Here is a 10,375-nt window from a genome sequence, read left to right as displayed (position 1 = left end):
ATATGGACGACATGATATCTAGGGCGCGAGAACGAGAGATTAATTTGGAGCATATAGGGAAGAAGAAGGTGAAGCATGGGCAAACGATTGGGGTTTCGGCGAAGAAACCCAAGGGTTTCAACTCTAGGTCGAAGGGACAGCAGGGTCGGATCCGCTGTGCCAAGTGCGTCATTTCGCATGATGAGGTTTGCAGAGCGGGTGGTTCGTGCTGCTACAAGTGCAGAAAGACAGGTCACTTTAGCAAGGATTGCAGTTATACTACTACCACCACCCAGACATTAGATCTGATTTGCTTTCATTACAATCAGAAGGGCCACAAGAAGGCCAACTGCCCAAGTTAGGCATCAAGAGGACCAGTGGTAGCACCTACTCCTGCGACTTTGAGGATCACTGACAGCCGCCGGGGTAAGATGGAGGCGCCAGTAGTCCGGAGCAGGGCATTTCAGCTAACAATTGAGGAGGCTCGTGCAACACCTGATGTGGTCATTGGTATGTATTTTCTTCTTATCTTTATATTTATGTTATATGCCCTGCTTATTTGTTGCATTGTTGTTTAGGGTCGTTCCTTATGAACGGTATTCCAGCCCTGTTCCTTTTCAATTCGGGGGCTACCCGATCTTTTGTTTCACTTACACTTAGCAAGCGGTTTGGCGTGGCTCTGGGAGAGTTGGACCACCCATTAAGGTTGAGATTGTTGATGATCGTCCGGTGCGAGTATCGAGGGTTCATAGGGGATGTACCTTTGAGCTATTTAGTAAACAATTTTCGATTGAATTGGTTCTGATTCCCTTGCATGAAAGAAAAGGTCATAGTGTGGATGGATTGGTTGAGCCCCAACGGGGCAATGATTGACTGTGGACTTCAGTTGATGCGTGCTCGAACCCCAAGTGGGGGAGAGTTGGTGATCCATGGTGAGGGTGCTCAGCATGGGTTGACTCTCTGTTTGGTTTCCAGGGTTAGGCGTTATCTTTAGCAGGGTTGTTCTGGGTTTGTGGCCTATGTGATGGATTCCCGGGAAAAGGGTGGGGTGACCATTAGCGATGTGTTGATTGTTCGGGAATACCCGTATGCGTTTTCGGAAGCCAGGAGTACCTCCGAAGAAGTAGTTGGAGTTTTCAGATTGACATGATTCCAGGTGCAGCTCCGATAGCCAAGGAACCCTATCGGTTAGCACCTTCAGAGATGCAGGAGTTGTTTATGCAGCTACAGGAGCTGCTAGACAAGGGTTGCATTCGGCCGAGTAGTTCTCCCTAGGGAGCATCGATTTTATTTTTGAAGAAAAAAGACGGGACACCCCGGATGTGTATTGACTACTGGGATTTGAATAAGTTAATGGTGAAGAAACATTACCCTCTCCGAAGGATCGACGGTTTATTCGATCAGATTTAGGGTGTATCTCGGTTCTCCAAGATTGATTTGCGTTTAGGTTACCATCAGATGAGGTTCAGGGATGAGGACATGCAGAAGACGGCCTTCCGAAATCATTATGGTCATTACTGTTGGATTAGTGTCTAAGCCCGTAACTATATTTGGTAAGTACTTGACCCGGTTGTGCATGGTCCTTTTGGGTTGCCTTCACCTTAGCAACTTGACATGGTAATTTTATGGAGAGAGAGAAGATATTATGATTTATTAATATATTATAAGAATAATATATTAAAATATAAATCATATTATTTGATTAATATTGGTCATAAATTAATTAGGAATTAATTTGGTGACCAAAAGAGAATAATTAAATAAAGGGGCATAAACTGTCAAATGTGTGATAGTTGAGTTTTGGGTTGGGAAACCTAACGGACTAAGGGGGAAGGAAATTATGATGAAGGATCATCATATTTTCGTCCAAGGCCCTATTCTAGAAGGTTCCATGGGCTGCTTGGTGATTAAGTTGTCCATTAGGGTTTTGGTAGAAACCCTAGCAACCTACAGTATAAATAGGACCCTTGGGCTATGAAAATCGGCTACACTTGATCTCAAGAGAAACCCTAGAGCCGATTTTAGTATTCCCTCATCTCTGTCATAATTTCCCTCTTGCTAGTTGGTGTTTGTAAGCCGTTAGAGGAGCTACACTTGTGACTCCAAGCTCCAAGACAAGAAAAATCAAGAAAGAATCAAGCAATCAACAAGAGGTAATCATCTAGATCTGATTTGTTATGTCATATTTCGAATCCATGCTATTAGATCTATGGTTTTCAAGTCTTGGATTCATTACATGTACAATAGAGAAGCCTAGATCCAAGCATTAGGGCCAAGATCGAGGCAGTTATGCAGTGGGAGGTTCAGAAATCTCCCTCAGACATTAGGAGCTTCTTCGTATTGGCAGGGTACTACCGGAGATTCATACATGATTTCTCCAAGATTGCGGTACCCCTCACTCGTGTGGTGAGGAAGGAGGTGGATTTTTGGTGAGGCCCTGAGCAGCAGACTGCATTCGAGACTCTGAGACAACGACTCTATGAGGCACCAGTTTTGACACTTTCTGAGGGAGTTGAGGATTTTGTGGTGTTTTGTGATGCATCGATCACGAGATTGGGAGCAGTCCTCATGCAGAGGGGACAGGTGATAGCTTATGCTTCGCGACAGTTGAAGCCGCACGAGACGAGATACCTTACTCATGATCTAGAGTTGGGAGCAATAATATCCGCTCTAAAGATTTGGAGACATTACCTCTATGGGGTCCTTTGTACCATAAACACGGGCCACAAGAGTCTGAGACACATCATGGATTAGACGAACCTGAACATGAGACATTATAGGTGGCTTGATGTAGTCAAGTATTATGATTGTGAGATCCTTTACCATCCTGGTAAAGTGAATGTGGTTGCGGACGCCCTGAGCCGCAAGTTAGTTGGATCTTCTGTTACAGCTGCATGTATGAGGATATATGTAGATTCTCCACTCGTGAGCTTGATTAGGGAAGCTCAAGTTGAGGGTATGCGACAGGAGAATTGGAAGCTTAAGAGTATCAGGGGTGAGAACACCCGATTTGTGCAGGATAGTCGGGGATTGTTGACCCATTGCGGTCGGGTCTGGGTTCCGATATCTGTTGGGGCCAGACAGATTGTTATGGAGGAGGCTCATAAGTCTCGCTTCTCTATTCACCCGGGGGCCACCAAGATGTACATGGATTTGATATTGAGTTACTGGTGGCCATACATGAAGAGGGAGATCGCATGGTACGTTAAGAGGTGCTTGACATGTCGGATGGTCAAGGCCGAGCATTAGAGGCTGCATGGCCAGATGTAGCCTCTGGAGATTCCCATGAGGAACTGGGAGTAGATCACGATGGATTTTATCACCAAGCTACCAAGGACGGCTAGGGGATTCGACGTTATTTGGGTCATCGTGGATCGATTGACCAAGTGCGCCCACTTTCTAGCGATACGGGAGAGTTCGTCGGCCGAGAAGTTCGCCGACACACACACACACACACACACACACATATATATATATATATATATATATATATATATATATATATATATATATATATATATATATGAGGTCGTTGCTCGCCTCGGGGTACCAATCTCTATTGTCTCAGACCGTGATGTTCGATCCACATCCCGTTTATGGAAAAAGTTCCACGAGGAACTGGGCACATGACTGCATTCCAGTACAGCCTATCATCCATAGATAGATAACCAAAGTGAGCGGACCATACATAATCTTGAGGATATGTTGAGATCCTGCGTCATTGACTTCGGTGGGAGCTAAAAGTCCTACCTACCACTTGCAGAGTTCTCCTACAACAACAACTTTCATTCCATTATTAGTTCTCCGCCTTAGGAGTTCTTGTATGGACGAAGATGTCGCGCCCCAATCTATTAGGGTGATATTGGTCACAGGGTGATGGGACGGACAAAGGTAGTTCTGCAGACTACCGAGAGGATTCAACAGATCAGACAGCAGTTGTAGACCGCTCAGAGTCGGCAGAAGAGTTACGCTGACAGACACCGATTTGAGTTGGAGTTCCAGGTGGGCGACATGGTATTACAAAAGGTCTCACCCTGGAAGGGTGTGATTCGCTTCAGGAAGAGGGGAAAGTTGGGTCCCCGATACATTAGGCCATTCAGGGTTATTTTTAGGGTTGGCAAGGTGGCGTTTAGACTGGATCTCCTGGAGGATCTCAATCGGATCCACAACATTTTTTACGTTTCACAATTACGGAAGTGCATACTATATGAGGAGGCAGTGGTTTCATTAGAAGATATTCAGTTCGATGAGCGCCTGAATTACATGGAGAGGCCAGTGGCCATTTTGGACTGGAAATTGAAGGTTCTACGGAACAAGGAGGTGCCTTTGGTAAAGGTACAATGGGATCATCGGAAGGGATCCGAGTGGACTTGGGAGCCGGAGGCAGAGATGCGAGAGCATTAACCGGAGTTGTTCACAGCGGCAGACTTCGAGGAAGAAGTCTAGTTCAAGTGGAGGAGAATTGTAACACCCCGACTCCCAGGTATAAATTTTAAAGTTTTATATGTATGTTTTTAGACCTACTTGACGAGTTGGATGCCCCAACTCGTTATGTAGAGAGGGTTAAAGTCGCGTGAACTTTAGGACCTACTCGACGAGTTGGAGCTATAATATGAAACCCTTATTACCAGGGTTTTGCACCTTATTTAAAGGCTCATTAGCCAGCCTCCACCTCTCTTATCCCCCCGACCTTAGAAAACCCTAATCATGTATTACTCCTCATTTTATGTGTGCGTGAAAGCTTGAAAGTAGGCCTGGCAATCATGTCTTGTTCGGGTTGTCGTGTCGCGAGTTGGCGGGTTAGCAGGTCAAAATATGCCAACCCAAACACGACCCATTTAAATATACAGGTCACGGGTTTGCGGGTTTTGGAACATAAACCCATATATGACCCACCAACCCATTTATTTATACGGGTTCACAAGTTGGTGGGTTCAGGGGCCAGATATGGGTTCGTGGGTCCGAATTTTAGATATTTAAGTCCTAAACATCCAAATAAAAATTAAAAACAGCATAGAAACATGTTACAGACTTAGCATTATAAGTTACGACTTATGACCTTAGACCATCCACCACGAGTCATAATGTCAAAACAGTTAAATGGTCTATGAATAAACAATATATATTATATAATACTTATTAAATATTAATACTTGATACATAAATACATTTAAAAATATTTTTTTATTAAGAATATAAACGGGTTGGCGAGTCAACCCGTTTATTTTTTGAGAAACCCATATATGACCTGTTTAATAAACGAGTTGGCGGGTTAGCGGGTTGGCGGGTTGAAAAACTCAACCCAAACCCATTTATTTCGTGTCGTGTCGCGTGTCATGTCGAGAATTGTCAGCCGTACTTGAAAGGTGGTTTTAGTGAAAGAAACTTGAAGACTCAAGAGCTTGGATCAAGGAGAAGCTTGTAGATCCAGTATCTACTCCGTCTTAGCTTCCATTTGAAGGTAACAAGTTGTTACCTTGATCATTCTAGTGTTAGATCTCCTCATTCAAGGGTTTAACGCCATTTCTAGCATATTTGTGGGTCGTTTCTGGTATTTAGCATGATCTGAAGTTGTAACTTTAGATATGGACTCCTCTAAGCCCTCATAGTCATAAAGTTATCGAATTTATCAAGCTTTGTACCTTCTCTTTGGCTTAAACCTATTCCTTAGCTTGGTTTTGGCATTTAAGGTCTTGCATGCACGTAAAGTTTGCAACTTTACGTGGTAACTTTACACTAGGAAGCCAGATCTACAATTTGAAGCCATGAACTCGACTAAAATGAGCTGAATGAGGTATGGCTGAAGGAACTCGACGAGTTGGATGAATTTTTTCCTCTTTCTGGATTCTTCATGAACTCGGCGAGTTAGTGAGTTAACTTGACGAGTTGGTTAGCTATACACGACGAGTTAGGTCAACATGGACTGTTGACCTTGACCGTTGACCTTGACTTTAACCAAGGGTTGACCAGTCTGACTTCTGAGGGTACTTTGGTAATTTGGGTATTTATGGAGGTGGATCATTGGTGGTTGTAGGTGCTGGTGTTTGGAGCCGTGTTACGGGAGTTTGATATTTCAATTTCGATCGACATTGTGAGGTGAGTTGTCCTCACTATACTAACAGGGTCGAAGGCACCAATGTCGGCCCTTTTTCGGGTTTGTATCTGGGTTTATTGCATGTTGATATGCTTAGTGACCTATTAGGTCGGTATCTTGGTGTATAGGATGATGTTATGTTAGTGACCGGTTAGGTCGATATCATTGTATATAGGATGATGCTATGATTAGTGATATGTTAGATCGGTTTAACTGCTTGTATATGCTAGCATTGTTATCTATGTGTTGATTGTATGCTTGGGGGTGGGTTGAGGAGGATCTGCTTTGTGTTGTAGGCCAACATACCCAGGGCGGCCCGAATAGACTGCAGGCCCAATGGGGCATACCAGTCAGGCCAAAGGCCTGGAGAACAGTCCAGACAGGCTTAAGGCCCGGTAGGGCAGGCCAAACATGTTGAAGGTTCTGAGAGTGGGCCAGACAAACTGAAGGCCCGGTGAGGGCGGTCCAATCATATTGTAGACTCTATATGCATGTTTATTTGGTATTATATGGTTATGATTTATATGGCGTTGGTATTTTGGGGAAACTCACTAAGCTTCGGGCTTACAGTTTTGGATTTTGTTTCAAGTACTTCGGATGATCGCGGGAAGGCGAATGCGTGATCGTGCACCTCCTCGCATTTTTATGATTTGATTTCCAGGATACTCTGATATGAAACTATTTGAAAACATTTTGTAATAAATAATGGTTTTTGAATGTCTGAAAAAGTTTTAAATTGGATTGAATTTTACGGATGTTACATAATAAACCATACATGTAAACCCTTAGTCCATATTCTAAAACAACCAATTTTACCAAAAGTCAACTCAACCAAAGTTCAACACTCAAAGCCAACAGTCAAAGTCAATAATAAGCAGTAAACATTTCCATTAGTTGACACTCACATCGTGACCAATCCTTGGTCACACCGTGAGGACACACTCATCCATATTTCGAATCAACTCGCTTCAACTCAGTCCCGAATGACCCACTCAGCCGACCTCATGACGTGAACCTTCCTGGGTCACGCTGTGAGCTCAGTCAGTCAAAACAATCACGTAAAAACCACTCTCATGTCGTGACACTCCCTGTGTCACGTTGTGACACTCCCTGTGTCACGTCGTGAGCCTCTTCTGATGCTAAATTCTAATGTCTTGCGTCCTTAATCCATTAAGTCATCCATTCCAACTTTCCAGGGGGCTTTCATACACCAAAAGCAACATAGAAATCTTTGCTTTATGGACATGCTTTTCCAATACATGTCTTGAACTTGATTAGGTCAAAATGGTGAAAATGAGATTCAAATCTCATGCGTGGGACCAAAACTAAACCAAACTATAGATCTAGCACACTAAACCTCAAAAGGACCTCATGGATCCATAAAGTTGCCAACTTTATGGAATCCAACCACTCAGACCACCTCCAACATGAAGAAAAAGGCATAAAAGTATAGATCTAGGAGAATAACACATAAAGGTTGGAGATTGAGGACTTACCATGGTCCAAGGTATGATCTTTAAGGTGGTGAGGGAACTTGCTTGTTGGATCTAAGCACCAAGAACGTATTCTTCTTCTTCTTCAAAGCACCAAAATCTTAAATGGATGGACGAGGAGAAAGGAGGATCAAAATGGTGAAAGGGAAGCTAGGGTTTCTCTCAAGATGATCTAGATACGATGGAGGCTCATAAAATACCCTAAAAACATAGAACCAACCCTTATATATGTTGAAAACCCAAAAAACGTGGGCTTGGGCTGCAGAGTTCTCATGTCGTGAGCTCCTAATGCTCACGTCATGAGCATAGGTGAAATCCGCATTTCCGTTTAATCGATTCTCACGTTGTGAGCTCCAACTGCTCACGTCGTGAGCTCAGTTTTTGCCTAAATCATTTCCAACTTCGAACAATCATAACTTCTTCGTTTCAACTCCAAATTCGGCATTATGTATATCCACAGAAGGGTCTTGAAGAGCTCTACAGTCCTATATTGATACTTTTGGCTCACTACATGTTCAACTTAAAACCTTAACCCTCGCAAGCGGCCTGGCACATAACTTTCCCCAGTCCATCCTCAGTTCCAAATACATGATTCATAGGCCTTGATCCATTACCAACAATAACATCTTTCAATAAAGCCCAAACCTTACTTCCTTAAAAGCCCAAAGCATACATATAATTGAATTACGGTCCACGATCCTGAATCACAAAACAATCCGAAATAGGGTGTTACATTTTGGCATTCTACCAGAAGCTACAACGTGACTTAGAGTTTGTTACGACGTAGCAGTGCTCGGAATCATAATTGTATTGTCCTTTCTCTCTCACAACGTAACACATAGAGTTTCACGGTGTGGCGTTGACGTTGGCTAAATTGACCATTGACTTTGTGGACCTTTGACCGCTGACTTTTGAACAATTTGACTTGGGGTCAAACTTGGAGGATTAAGGTTGTTGATTGGGGATTTATCTCTTTTGGTAATTCGTCGGTTAGCAGGATTGATCAGTCAAGGAGTTAGAGTGCGACTGTGCTTCTTCGATTCTGCGATTCAGGTGAGTTTCTCACTATGCCACGTATCCCATTGTATGTCTTTTTCATGATAGGATAGAGGTGTTGTTATATCACAAGTATGTTTGGACACTTGGTGTCTTGGTATGCTAGACTAGTAGGGTCTTGCCTATTGATCGAATGGTATTGTTAGGAATTATGTTTGGTTAGGGTAACTGGGGTAGACCAGTTATCAGGATTATGTATGACTGACCAACGAAGGACTTAACTGAGAAGTTGTCAACGGAAGGGTAACTAGGGAAGGTTGGTGGCTAAGGGTATGGACATATTAGTATTTTGCTATGTGTTTATGTTAAATGATTATGTAATAGTGGTATCTTGGGTTCTATGTAGTTTAAGTTGGATAGCTTGAGAACTCTTGGTCTAATACCTGATTATGATGTTCTTATTTGATTGTTTACTCTCGTGTGGGACATCAGTTCGACTGTCTATCTGATCCCTGACTATATATAACTTTATGAATTATATGTAAGACCAGGATTTGGCCCCTGGCAACTGATATGAAAGAACGTGGTTGCATCACAACATTGATATGAAAGACTATGGTTGGATCACAACACTGATAAGAAAGATTGTTGTTGGACCACAACACTGATAAGAAAGACCGTGGTTGGATCACAACAATTATATGTAAGACCAGGGTTCAACCCCTGGAAATAGAGTTAGGGTTGGGCCCGTTACGCATGATATACGTATGTAGATAGAATATTTGATTGCTCGACGCTAGAGCCGAGATTTTGTGTGGATGCATTGTAAGTATGATGGTATATGTGGTATATTAGGGAACTCACTAAGGTTTATGCTTATAGTTGTGGATTAAACATTTTGCAAGTCGTTCGTGAGAAGAACCCAACGATATTGTACACATGCATCGAAGATGTTCGTTTCCGTAGTTTTGTAAACTTAACTCTAATATTGTATGGTTTTAATTAAATGAATGTTCCATGATGGTTTTTGAAATAAAGGCTTTAATTGGTTATTATATTTTAAAATTTTAAAATCTCTTTGTAATTTTAGGATGTTACAACGACACTAACAACTCCAGATCGCAACGCAATTTTGTTATTTTAACCAACTTTCATCCAAGGTCTAAATCCTTTATGGTATCAACTCTAAACCTCCAAATCACGTCAAACATATGGTCTTAATGGATAAAGTTTCTAACTTAATCCATTTGCATGTCCTTAACATCATTATTCCAAGCCTAAGTAAAAAATGGGACTAAAAACCTCTTAAACTCATCTTGGTATGGATATTGTTCTGGTGAGAGGCCGATGATTGTATGACGGCTGAGAGTTGGTAATAGTGGATGAATGAGAGCCGGTAGCAGTAGTGGCTGAGAGCCATTGGTAGAGTGCCAGTAGATGATATGTATGATTGTTATGTATGTTGTATTTATATGGAATGTTGTATTTATATGGATATGAGCATTGATAAATCGACACTAGAGCCAAGGAATTTGCTTGTATGTATTGTATGTAACTTAGTACGGTGGAATATGTGGTATACTGAAGAACTCACTAAGCTTTATGTTTACAGTTGTGAATTAAATGTTTTGCAGGTTGTTCGTGAGAAGAGCTCGGGGGGACTATGCACCCGTATCGAAGATATTGTTTTCGTTGTTTTGTTTAACTCTGTTTTCAAAAAATTAAATGTTATATCATGATTTCAAGTAAAGGGGTTTTAATTGTTTAATCTATTTTGAAATGAAAATTTTCTTGGTAATTTTGGGAACTATAC

The sequence above is a fragment of the Lactuca sativa genome, chromosome 7 (genome assembly GCF_002870075.4).
Source record: "Lactuca sativa cultivar Salinas chromosome 7, Lsat_Salinas_v11, whole genome shotgun sequence".
NCBI classification, from domain to species: domain Eukaryota; kingdom Viridiplantae; phylum Streptophyta; class Magnoliopsida; order Asterales; family Asteraceae; genus Lactuca; species Lactuca sativa.
Note: the sequence above shows the minus strand (reverse complement) of the source record.